The sequence below is a fragment of the Ursus americanus genome, chromosome 19 (assembly GCF_024610735.1).
Source record: "Ursus americanus isolate L20-20 chromosome 19, mUrsAme1.1.p, whole genome shotgun sequence".
In the NCBI taxonomy this organism is placed as follows: Eukaryota; Metazoa; Chordata; class Mammalia; order Carnivora; family Ursidae; genus Ursus; species Ursus americanus.
The window spans coordinates 16052545-16062324 of NC_142145.1; positions in this window are offsets into that span (position 1 = coordinate 16052545).

Below are 9780 nucleotides of genomic sequence, written 5' to 3' on the forward strand. Positions count from 1 at the left end.
TCTGCACTCAGTCAGTGCAGAGCCTGCTTGAGATTCTCACTCTTCCTCATCCTCTGCCCCTCCCCCTGATCACACTCAATCACTCAATCAGTCAATAAGATCTTTTTAAAAATCTTTTAAAAAAACCCATTTTATTTGTTTGACACAGAGAGAGAGCACAAGCAGGGGAAGCGGCAGGCAGAGGGAGAGGAAGAAGCAGGCTCCCCGCTGAGCAGGGAGCCCCATGTAGGCCTCAATGCCAGGACCCTGGGATAATGACCTAAACTAAAGGCAGACACTTAACCGACTGAGCCACTTAGGCGCCCCTTAAAAAAATCTTTAATTAAAAAATAATAAATAAAAATAAATAAAATATCCCAGAAACTAACTCACTATAAAGCTAATGAAAGGTGAACTTTGGGACACTTTACTTGCAAAGGCCCCTTCCAAGGACCTGGAGAAGAAAAGGGCCATAGAGTTTCGTAAAATTTTCAAAAGCAAGATATTTGAATTGCTATTGGTTGAATCTAGCTTCTTTGCATTCCAACCTGCCCTCCATCATACTTCATGTTGGAGGAACAAGGAGCATTTTTATTATCCACCTAAGGAGAAGTTGAGTTGAAGATACATTTAGTTTGGGTTTAGTAGACATATTTATTTGGTTCATGGTCATTCCCTGCCATCCTGGTGTAGGGATGGTCTTAACACTAGGCTCTTAAAAACACGGAGAGAGGCCCTTTGAAGAAGGAGACAAAGCAGAAGCTGAGACACCCGACCAGCCATCCTTCCAACCTACCCCTGACCAAGGGCAGGGTCCACACTCAGCATCCACCTGTTCCCTCCATGTGATGTGGTTGTGACAGGTGTGATCTTGGACAACCCTCGGGAATCAACTCTTGATGCTCCTGGGCCTCCAGTCTTGTCTGCTTGTCTTGTTCTTACAACGGAAGTCATTAAAGTCAAGTGAGGTCTCAAAGTACCACCAAGCAACCCAAAAGTCTTCGACTCCACCCCCAGACCGGGGCTCAGCCTTTGTCTCTTTGTCTCTGTTCTCGGCTCCTTTTTCACCATCTCCATCAGAGCTGTGATATCAAACACAGAATCTTAGCTCCTAGTGGCTTATTTCCTCCAAAGACCTAGGAAAAGGAACAGAGTTTAATTCCTGTAGACGCTGCTGCCAATATCTGGGGAGACCTAGTTTAGTGCCAGAAGTCAACCATGCCTCTGCCTAGCTGTTGATTCTGGAATTGTCTTTGATTTATTGCATATCTTAAACCAAAACATAGCATTGCTTTATCTATCCCTTTTCCATGGAGAAATAAGCATACTAGTTTTCTGAATGAAATCCCCCAAACACAGGCTAATGCCATACACCTCCCTTCCCTCAAGTGCCATAATCAGAAATAAAACTTAAAGAAATCTCCTATACCACAATTGGATCACTCTCTTAATTATTGATTTGTCTGCTTCACTGAGCACTAGGAATCGAGAGGTAAATAAGACACATTTCTTAATTCCAGCTGAAACTGTAAATGTGCAGACATGATTGTCACATAGGGTAACAGGTGAATGGGTTGGGACATAATAAAAAGTATGCACTCTACTTTAGAACTCTCTTAGCACATCTGGGTAGCCCTCGTGAGCGGGGTGAGGAATTGCTACAGAGGCAACACCCTCTAACATTCTTTCCGTGTTTACTTTGCATCAGATGAATGCTTCTTTATACTTGCATCAATTACAAAAACTGTATTTTACAGAAAATGGAAAATAAGTCTCGGAGATGATAAGCAGCTTGCCCGATGTCGCAGAGCTAAGAAAAGACAGAGGCCAGAACCTGAATCCAGGTCTGCCAAATCCAAACTTCTGCTCTCGTTCCCTACACCGCACCATCTCTCCTCTGTTCTTTTCTGCCCTTCAAAGCCCCTGGCATCGCGTAAACAGATACAGTTCCAGGTGGGAATTTCAACTTTCAGTTTCTAAGTTCAAGCTACTGCCTCCAGACTGATGGTATTAGAAACCATCATGAACACAGCAGAATCTCGGGGTCCTGGTCTACTTGAGCTGGATGGAGAGAGGTAGGACTCGTTCTTAAATGGAGCACGGATGGATGACTTGTCATTTAGTCCATTCCAGCAGGAACCCTGGAGCTCGTCTGGCTGGGCACGAATGAGTCGCTTCGTGTCAGATGTGAATCAGCAGTACCTGGGTAACGGTGCCGGACACCAGCATTCTGAGTCGCTCTGTGTCTTTGCCGTCTCCTGCATCTGGGGAAGGATATGCCTCAGAAGAGCTACACTGTTCCTCAGGGATGTCATCATCAGAGCGTGGAAATTTGGCTACCTCTCCCTCCTCCATCTCTATGCCACCTGCTGCCTAAGTGCTCTTGTCAAAATGAGCCATTTCTCCAGCTGCCACGTCTTCTCTCCCACCCAGCCCTTCTATGCCTCACAGCTGTTACAAACACCCCGGAGGGATTTTATACTAAGTGTCAGGAATAGTAACAGGAAGGGGGGAAGGAAGATGACATTCACTAACCGAAGATGCTCATTTCCATCTATGTCCCATGCTACTTGGCTGTCATGTGAGAGTAGAGAGCTTTTAAAACTCGGCCTCTCGGTTTTACACCATTTAAAAAAAAAAAAAAAAGCTAGGGAGACATTTTCTTACATTTGCTCCATCCATGAGGCTCAGTACTTTCTGCAAGAGTTTGATAGACACAGGAAGGTAATTCCCTGTTGCTGGGCACCCCAGAACAAGATTCAAGAGATCCGTGTTGTCTTCCTTGCTGTGCCTGTGCACGGCATTATCACCTCGAACCGCCCGTCTTTCTCCTCGGGCCTCAGTTTCCTCATCTGCAGAAAAAGGTTGTGGCTTCCGTTCTGGGCAGGTATAAATTTCACAGTCCTGGCTCCTGGGGAGCAAAATGTAACTATCTTTTCCTATAGCTTGAAAAAGTTCTATTAAAGGGATGCCTGGCTGGCTCAGCCGGTTGAGCATCTGGCTCAGGTTGTGATCCCAAGGGTCGTGGGATCGAGTCCCGCATCGGGCTCTGCACTCGATGCTTGAAGATTCTCTCCCTCTGCCCCTCCTCTCTCTCTCTCTTTTAGATTTAAATAAATCTAAAAGAAAAAAAAAGAAAAGTACGTTAAAACCCCCTTCTCCCTGGTTTGCAGCAATTTAATATAGTCACTTTCAGTTTTAAAACTGGGTCAATTGGAGAGTATTTAAATACTCTCTCCTACCGCTCCCTTTCCACCCCAGATGGCAAGTGAGTTAAGGGAGGCAAAGCCTGACTTTCAGGGGCTGTTGTTTGCATGTGCTTCTCCCTCTTGGTCTGTCTCACTCCTAGCAATCTTGACAGTGTAGTTTGTCGTATCTGGTGCTTGGATGTGAGCTCTGCCACTACTAAGTCACCGGCTTCTGTCCTTGCTGCCCCTTCATCGAAGTGCCTGAGGTCCTGGCATGGCTTTGGTCTTCGTAGGCACACGCATCACCTCAAGCCCCAGGCTTTGGGGGTCTACCGGTTCTGCTCTATGGGTCCTTTCTTGGCTAGCTTCCCAAGTCTTTCTGACTTCCAAGTGAGTTTTGGTACATCACTCAGCATCGTTTGGCCTTGAAACCCTCCATCCATTTCTATTCTGTTATCTTCCATCATTGCAGCCCAGGGGACACAGACAAGGTGCTCGGGGTCCAGATGATGCACTTCCACTTTGGAATTATCGATCTTAGAAACCAGCGTGTATCTTTATACCTCACTCCACCTTCAGGACTCAGCTGGAAGGCGGAAGGCAGAGTCAGCTCTTGGAATCTGTCCCAGGTCTGCTCTAACTTTCCTCTCCATGCCCGGGCTTAGAGTTTTCAAAGGGATTCAAAAGAAAAAATAGAAAGCATCCCCATTCATATCTTTTTGTTCTTACATCTGAATGGTACCTTTGATCTTAGAAAGTCAAGAATTCACCACCTTAGTTTCAGATTCTGAAGTGACCCCTTTATTCCCCAAAGGGGGTAATTCATCTTTGGCTGTCTATGTGATGTTGGGGCAAAGACAGACTCTTGGGGTACAAAAGAAGACATTAAGAGGTAGGACACGGACAGAATGGCTAAAATTAACAATACAGGAAACAACAGGTGTTGGCGAGGATGCGGAGACAGGGGAACGCTCTCACACTGTTGGTGGGAATGCAAGCTGGTGCAGCCACTCTGGAAAACACTATGGAGATCCCTCAAACAGTTAAAAATAAAGTTACCCCACGATCCAGCAATTGCACTACTGGGTATTTACCCAAGGATACAAATATACAGATTCAGAGGGGCACATGACAGGGTTATGCTTGCATGGCATTTCATTGTAGCAGGGAGAGAGAAAGACAATAAACAAGTAAATTTTAAAAATTAGGATAATTTTAGACATGTGTAAGGTTACAAATGCTGAGGAGCCAGCCCTGCCATCTAAATCTCAGGAAGATTTAGAACCTGTTTTTATGTCTACCCTCTGGGGCAGGACACCTTTGGGGCATGGGAGCTCCTAGAAGACAGTTCAGGGCAGTATAGGCACAGACCCGTGTCCAAACAAGCCCTCAGCTTCTAAGAACAGGGTTTGGAGACAGGCAGGGGGCCAGGAGCAGCCCCTATGTTCAAATAGGATCCTGATCCCAGCCACAGGTCCTGGCAGATCCCCGGCCACAATGGCGACCCCAGGGCCTATCCCGTCGTGGTGTTAGTGGTCCTGTCCGGGTGTGGGCACCATATGCATTTTGCACTGAAAGTCTTTCCCTCACTATCTGGGTCTACTTGCAGGCGTGAATCACACAGAAGAGACAATACACTTTCAGAAAGGAGAGGAGGACAGAGTGGGAAGCACAGGGCAGGACAGAGCTGAGAGATGGAGAGCCCCGACCACATTTGAGTCCCATGTTCCAGAGGTCCCCTCGTTCCTGTCCTGGGCTCCATGATACCTCTGATATTTTTATAATAAACTCCCCTTTTGGTTTAACCTGGGTAAAACTAGGTTTCTGTCACTAGTTACCAATAAAGACTTACCCGATACAGAACATTCTTACAATTGTATGGGTAGACTCATGTGGAAATGGGGAGAATGGGAAGGAGATGCTGGTTTCAATAATAAAAGGAAATGGTGGGCTCTCGACACTCCTCCCTGACTCCTTCTCCCCACAGAGGATCTCTGCAGCCAGAAGCAAGAAGGTGGTGGGCTGTGTCTGAGGACAGGCTCAAGGGCCAATTCTCTCAGAAGCTGGTTAATTGGTCACAGAACAGATGCTACCTGGAATGTTACTTAGTTTCATTAGCGATTCTGCATTTGCCAAAATAGGTTTTTGCCAGAAGTTCCTGCACATCAGGGGTGTGTGTTTGTTAAAATTGCACACGATCCCAGGGAGCTCTGGAGAGGGTCACCGGCCACCTGGCAGATTGTCCCCCAACTCCCCACAGCAGGGAGGGAACACAGGGGGCCCCACAAGGCTGGGGCTTCCTGGGAGCCTGCAAGCCCCTCCCCGTCCCACACTGAGCTGGGTCTGCCACAGGGATGGCTTGTCATGGATGGATGAGAGCCCGCAGGCTCAGCAAGGCTCCGTGGGACCCCAATCTAGCAGTCAGCCACGGAGGGAAGAGGGGTGGCGTTACCTGCCCAGCTTCACGGATAGAAAGAAGAGGAATCACTTAATTTGGGTGGGAGGGAGGGGGTTATGGAGGATTCTAACTGGTTTGAGATATATGCCACCCCTGAGGCCAGGAGTAATGGGAACGATGACTGTAGCCCCCTGTAGAACCCCAAGATTGGGAGGCTGCAGTGGGAGAGGGACTGTTCTCCAAATGGGTATGGTGTTCCCTTTAGACAGGCGGTTCCAGGCAGAACCAGAGGACAGACATTTATGGGAGGCAGAGGCTGAGAGAGTAGGTGACTCTTCAGTGCTTATTTAACCAGTAAATAGCAGACTTCAGATTAGAAAGAACCGATACGGTCTGGATATATTACATAGTTTCTAGTCCAAGCATGGAGACGGAGTTCTGACAACTAGTTTGACTTTAGGGCAGAATATTTGAAAGCAGGACCATCTTGGAAATCTGGCATTTCCTTAAGAACCGATTACTCTCAGAAGAGCCCCTCCCCTGCAGTAGACGCTCAAACACACTGCATTTCACAACGTGGCAGCGTTTTGTTGTTTTCTCTGTCTTCTCAAGCTCCCTTTGTCTCCGCGCTGGCGTTTGCAATGCCATGCACGGGCCAACGCAAGCCGCAGAGCTCCCAGGGAGTGCCGTGGGACGGCAAGCCCAATCCTCCAGCTCCCGCGGGCTCAGTCCGCTGGGCACAGTCAGCTCCCCCATCCTGAGGAGCAAGTGGGACTCTGACAGAGTGAGCAGAATGCAATGCAAACCCTGCTTTGGGGGTTAAACACCCAGGGACAGTGCCTCCAGCCGGGGACAGCAGCGGTCTCCACCGCCCACAGCTCAGGTCGCGGTTTTGGGCCCGAGCTCCTCTTCACCCTGGAGTAGCTCCAGGCGGACGCAGTCCTGAGTTTCACTACAGGGAAGCCCCTGGCGTGGGTCCGACCTTTCCCTCCTACCGGTGTGCCCTCCTTCCTTCGTCTCTTCCCTCATTCCTGTGCCCGACACACCCACAGCCTCCGTGCTGCCCCGGGGCTACCCAAACCATCCCTCCTCGCCGGCCTAGGCTCAGAAGGAACCCCCCTGCCCTTTCCAACCCTGGCCTTCCTCCCATCCCCCAGGGTCCTGAGACACAGGAAGCACAGATGATGGGAAGCCCAGAGAGCTGAGAGGCATTTTCCTGGTCCTGGAAGGCCTCGGTTAGCAACATATAATGAACAGCGAACCGCTAAAAAATCAGCTGGAAGCATTTCCATTTTGATCGATATGGCAGACTACATTCAGACAGAACCCCTTCAATACAGCACACTGAATTTGGTTTTTTAATTTAATGCACAGTTGAACCATCAGGAAAGTAAAGAAATTCTGAGAGCAGAAATGACCATAAAACTTGAACTCAGAGGGCAAGCGATACAACGGCTGGTATTTTTTGACCCCTGGTGGCCTAGAGCTTGGATTTTAATGGGCACATGCACAGGGCATAGGAATACCCAAGTATATTTTTCAAAATGTTTTTCAAAACACACAAATACATAATGAGCACATGTCAAAGTTTCATTTAACTCGTTAATGAGAGAACCAGCAGAATGACAAAGCCGGTTCAAGGGAAGATACTAGAAATTCATGTGCGTGTGGATAGATAAGTGGTGGAGATAGATAAAAGGTTGGGTTGTGATTTCTAAATTATACTTTTTAAAAGACTTAATATCCTACAGGGCAAAAAAAAAAGTCAGAACTTTTATTTATTATTTATTAAAAAGATTTATTTATTTATTTGAGAGAGTGGGGGGGGCAGAGGGAGAGGGAGGGAGAGTCTTAAGCAGACTCCCCGCAGAGCTATGAGCTGGACAGGCTTGATCCCACAACCCTGAGATCACGACCTGAGCTAAAACCAAGAGTCAGACGCTTAACCAACAGCACTACCCAGGTGTCCCAAGTCATAACTTTTAGAATTATTCCTTTACCAGATAAAAATCTTCCGCATCTCACCAGCAAGCATTTTTAGAAACATCTAACTTTGCACAGTTGTAAGGTTTCCGGGTCCTGATCAATAGAAGATCAGAAAAGGAACAAGGTTGCATTCTCCTCTCCGGAGGGTCAGATGACCTTGAGGAAGCTTGTCAGACAATGCCCTAAAAGGACAGTGCTGTGCGGCCCTCTCACTGCTGCGTTTGTCAGACCAGATGCAACGACACAGATTCTCGGGTAGAATGCTCCAGGCTTGACCTAGGTTGCACAATCAATTTGCCCAGTTATATTCTGGTTTAAAAATAAAAACAGAGGACATACTTCTGTTCGACCTGTGTCAATCACTACATTGCTACAAAATGTAAGAAGACTCCATAAAAGTCTTTGGTTTGGGTTGGGTTTGGTTTTTACCAAATGAGCCGTGTATAAAAATAACCGGGTATAGGTTAAATCGTGTGTCCCGCCCTTGGCAAGCAATGGGGTAGAAGTTGTTAGAGAGTACTTTCCTTCTATCAGAGTCATCTTGCTTTTAGACTCTTCCCTGCATCTTCTGTGTTGGGGCGCCTTCCTCCCAATCATCACAGACGATCTGGGGGCCACAAGGGTCTAAATCCCCACGTGCTCTCAGTAGCTGATGAGCAGCACCTCTCATCAGTTGAACTTTATTTTCACTCACAATATAGTGTATTTCCCAACACTTCAGCTGCTTACAGGTCTCTGCACAAGTACAGCCTTCCAGCTATTTATCTGGCAAAGAAAGCAGATAAGGGATTCTAGGTCTGTTTGTCTCCACGAAGGCCGCTGAAGTGCTATTGGCGGAAGTGTTTTCCTGAATTGAAGCATGGAGGTTAATAGGGACCAAACTTTGCGAACAGCAAACACAGTCCAGCTGGTGAAAAGCAGGGATGAAACTATGCTTTGTAATTACCTGTCTGTCCAGAAATCGTGTGGGTGTCCGGGGAGCGCTTCATTGAGAGGGCGCTCCGCACATGCCTGTTGCCCTTCTTGGCGTCCGTCGTCAACCTTGGTGGCGAGCGTTTGTCTTCTCATCCCCCCCCCCCCCCGCGTGCCGGCAACACAGAGGACATGGTAAACAAAGCCTTGAGGGTCCATGCACCCAGCAAGGCCTCTCCTCATCCGTAGTGGTTCTTCTAAAACCCTCAGAGGTAGATTTTTAATGTGTTGTTTAGGACTCCCTTTTTCCAGCAGGCTGATGGCATGGCTCGTCCTCCCAGTCTGAAGCGGGGACATTGGAGCCAGCCTGGATTTGCTGCCTGGCTGCAGCCCATCCCAGGTCTCTTTGTTGGCTGGAGCCACCACCCCAAAGAGTGACAACAGGGGGCTTAAACAACAGAAATTTATTGTCTCTGGACAAAACCCTTCTGGCGGGGCGCCTGGGGGGCCCAGTCGGTTCAGTGGCTGGCTCTTGATTTCGGCTCAGGTCCTGATCTCGGGGTGGTGAGATGGAGCCCCGTGTCGCTTGAGATTCTCTCTCTCCCCCTCTCCCCCTCCCCCTGCTCACTTACTCTCTTTAAAATAAATAAATGTCTTATATAATAGATAGATAAATGTTTCGGGAAAGGGGCGCCTGGGTGGCACAGCGGTTAAGCGTCTGCCTTCGGCTCAGGGCGTGATCCTGGCGTTGTGGGATCAAGCCCCACATCAGGCTCCTCTGCTGTGAGCCTGCTTCTTCCTCTCCCACTCCCCCTGCTTGTGTTTCCTCTCTCGCTGGCTGTCTCTATCTCTGTCGAATGAATAAATAAAAATCTTTAAAAAAAAATGTTTCGGGAAAGATCAAAAGTCTTCAGACTCTGCCCCATGCCCATAAAGTAAGCACAGTTCCAGAGCCTGCCATTCAATCCAGGTGCGAGTATCAGCAAAAGTGAGAATAGGACGCTGAGCAGAAGAGAGGGAACAATGTCAAGAGAAGTCAGGATCCCAAACACAAGGCTTTGGGACTCCGTTGCTCAGCAGGAGGTTCTGGGGCTTGGGGAACTATGGGATCTGTGACCCCTGGTGGTTCAAATTCTTCCTGCCCAGAGCATCTGTGTAACCAACCCTCAAAGACAACTCCAGGGAAAAGAATCCCGGTCCTAACACAGTTCAACTAAACTGTTTCATGGAGAAGGCCAAACCACCCGTGTAGATCAGATGACCTTTTTCAGCCACGACCGAGGTGAGCCAGGATCCATAAGAGCCTTGCGAAGAGGA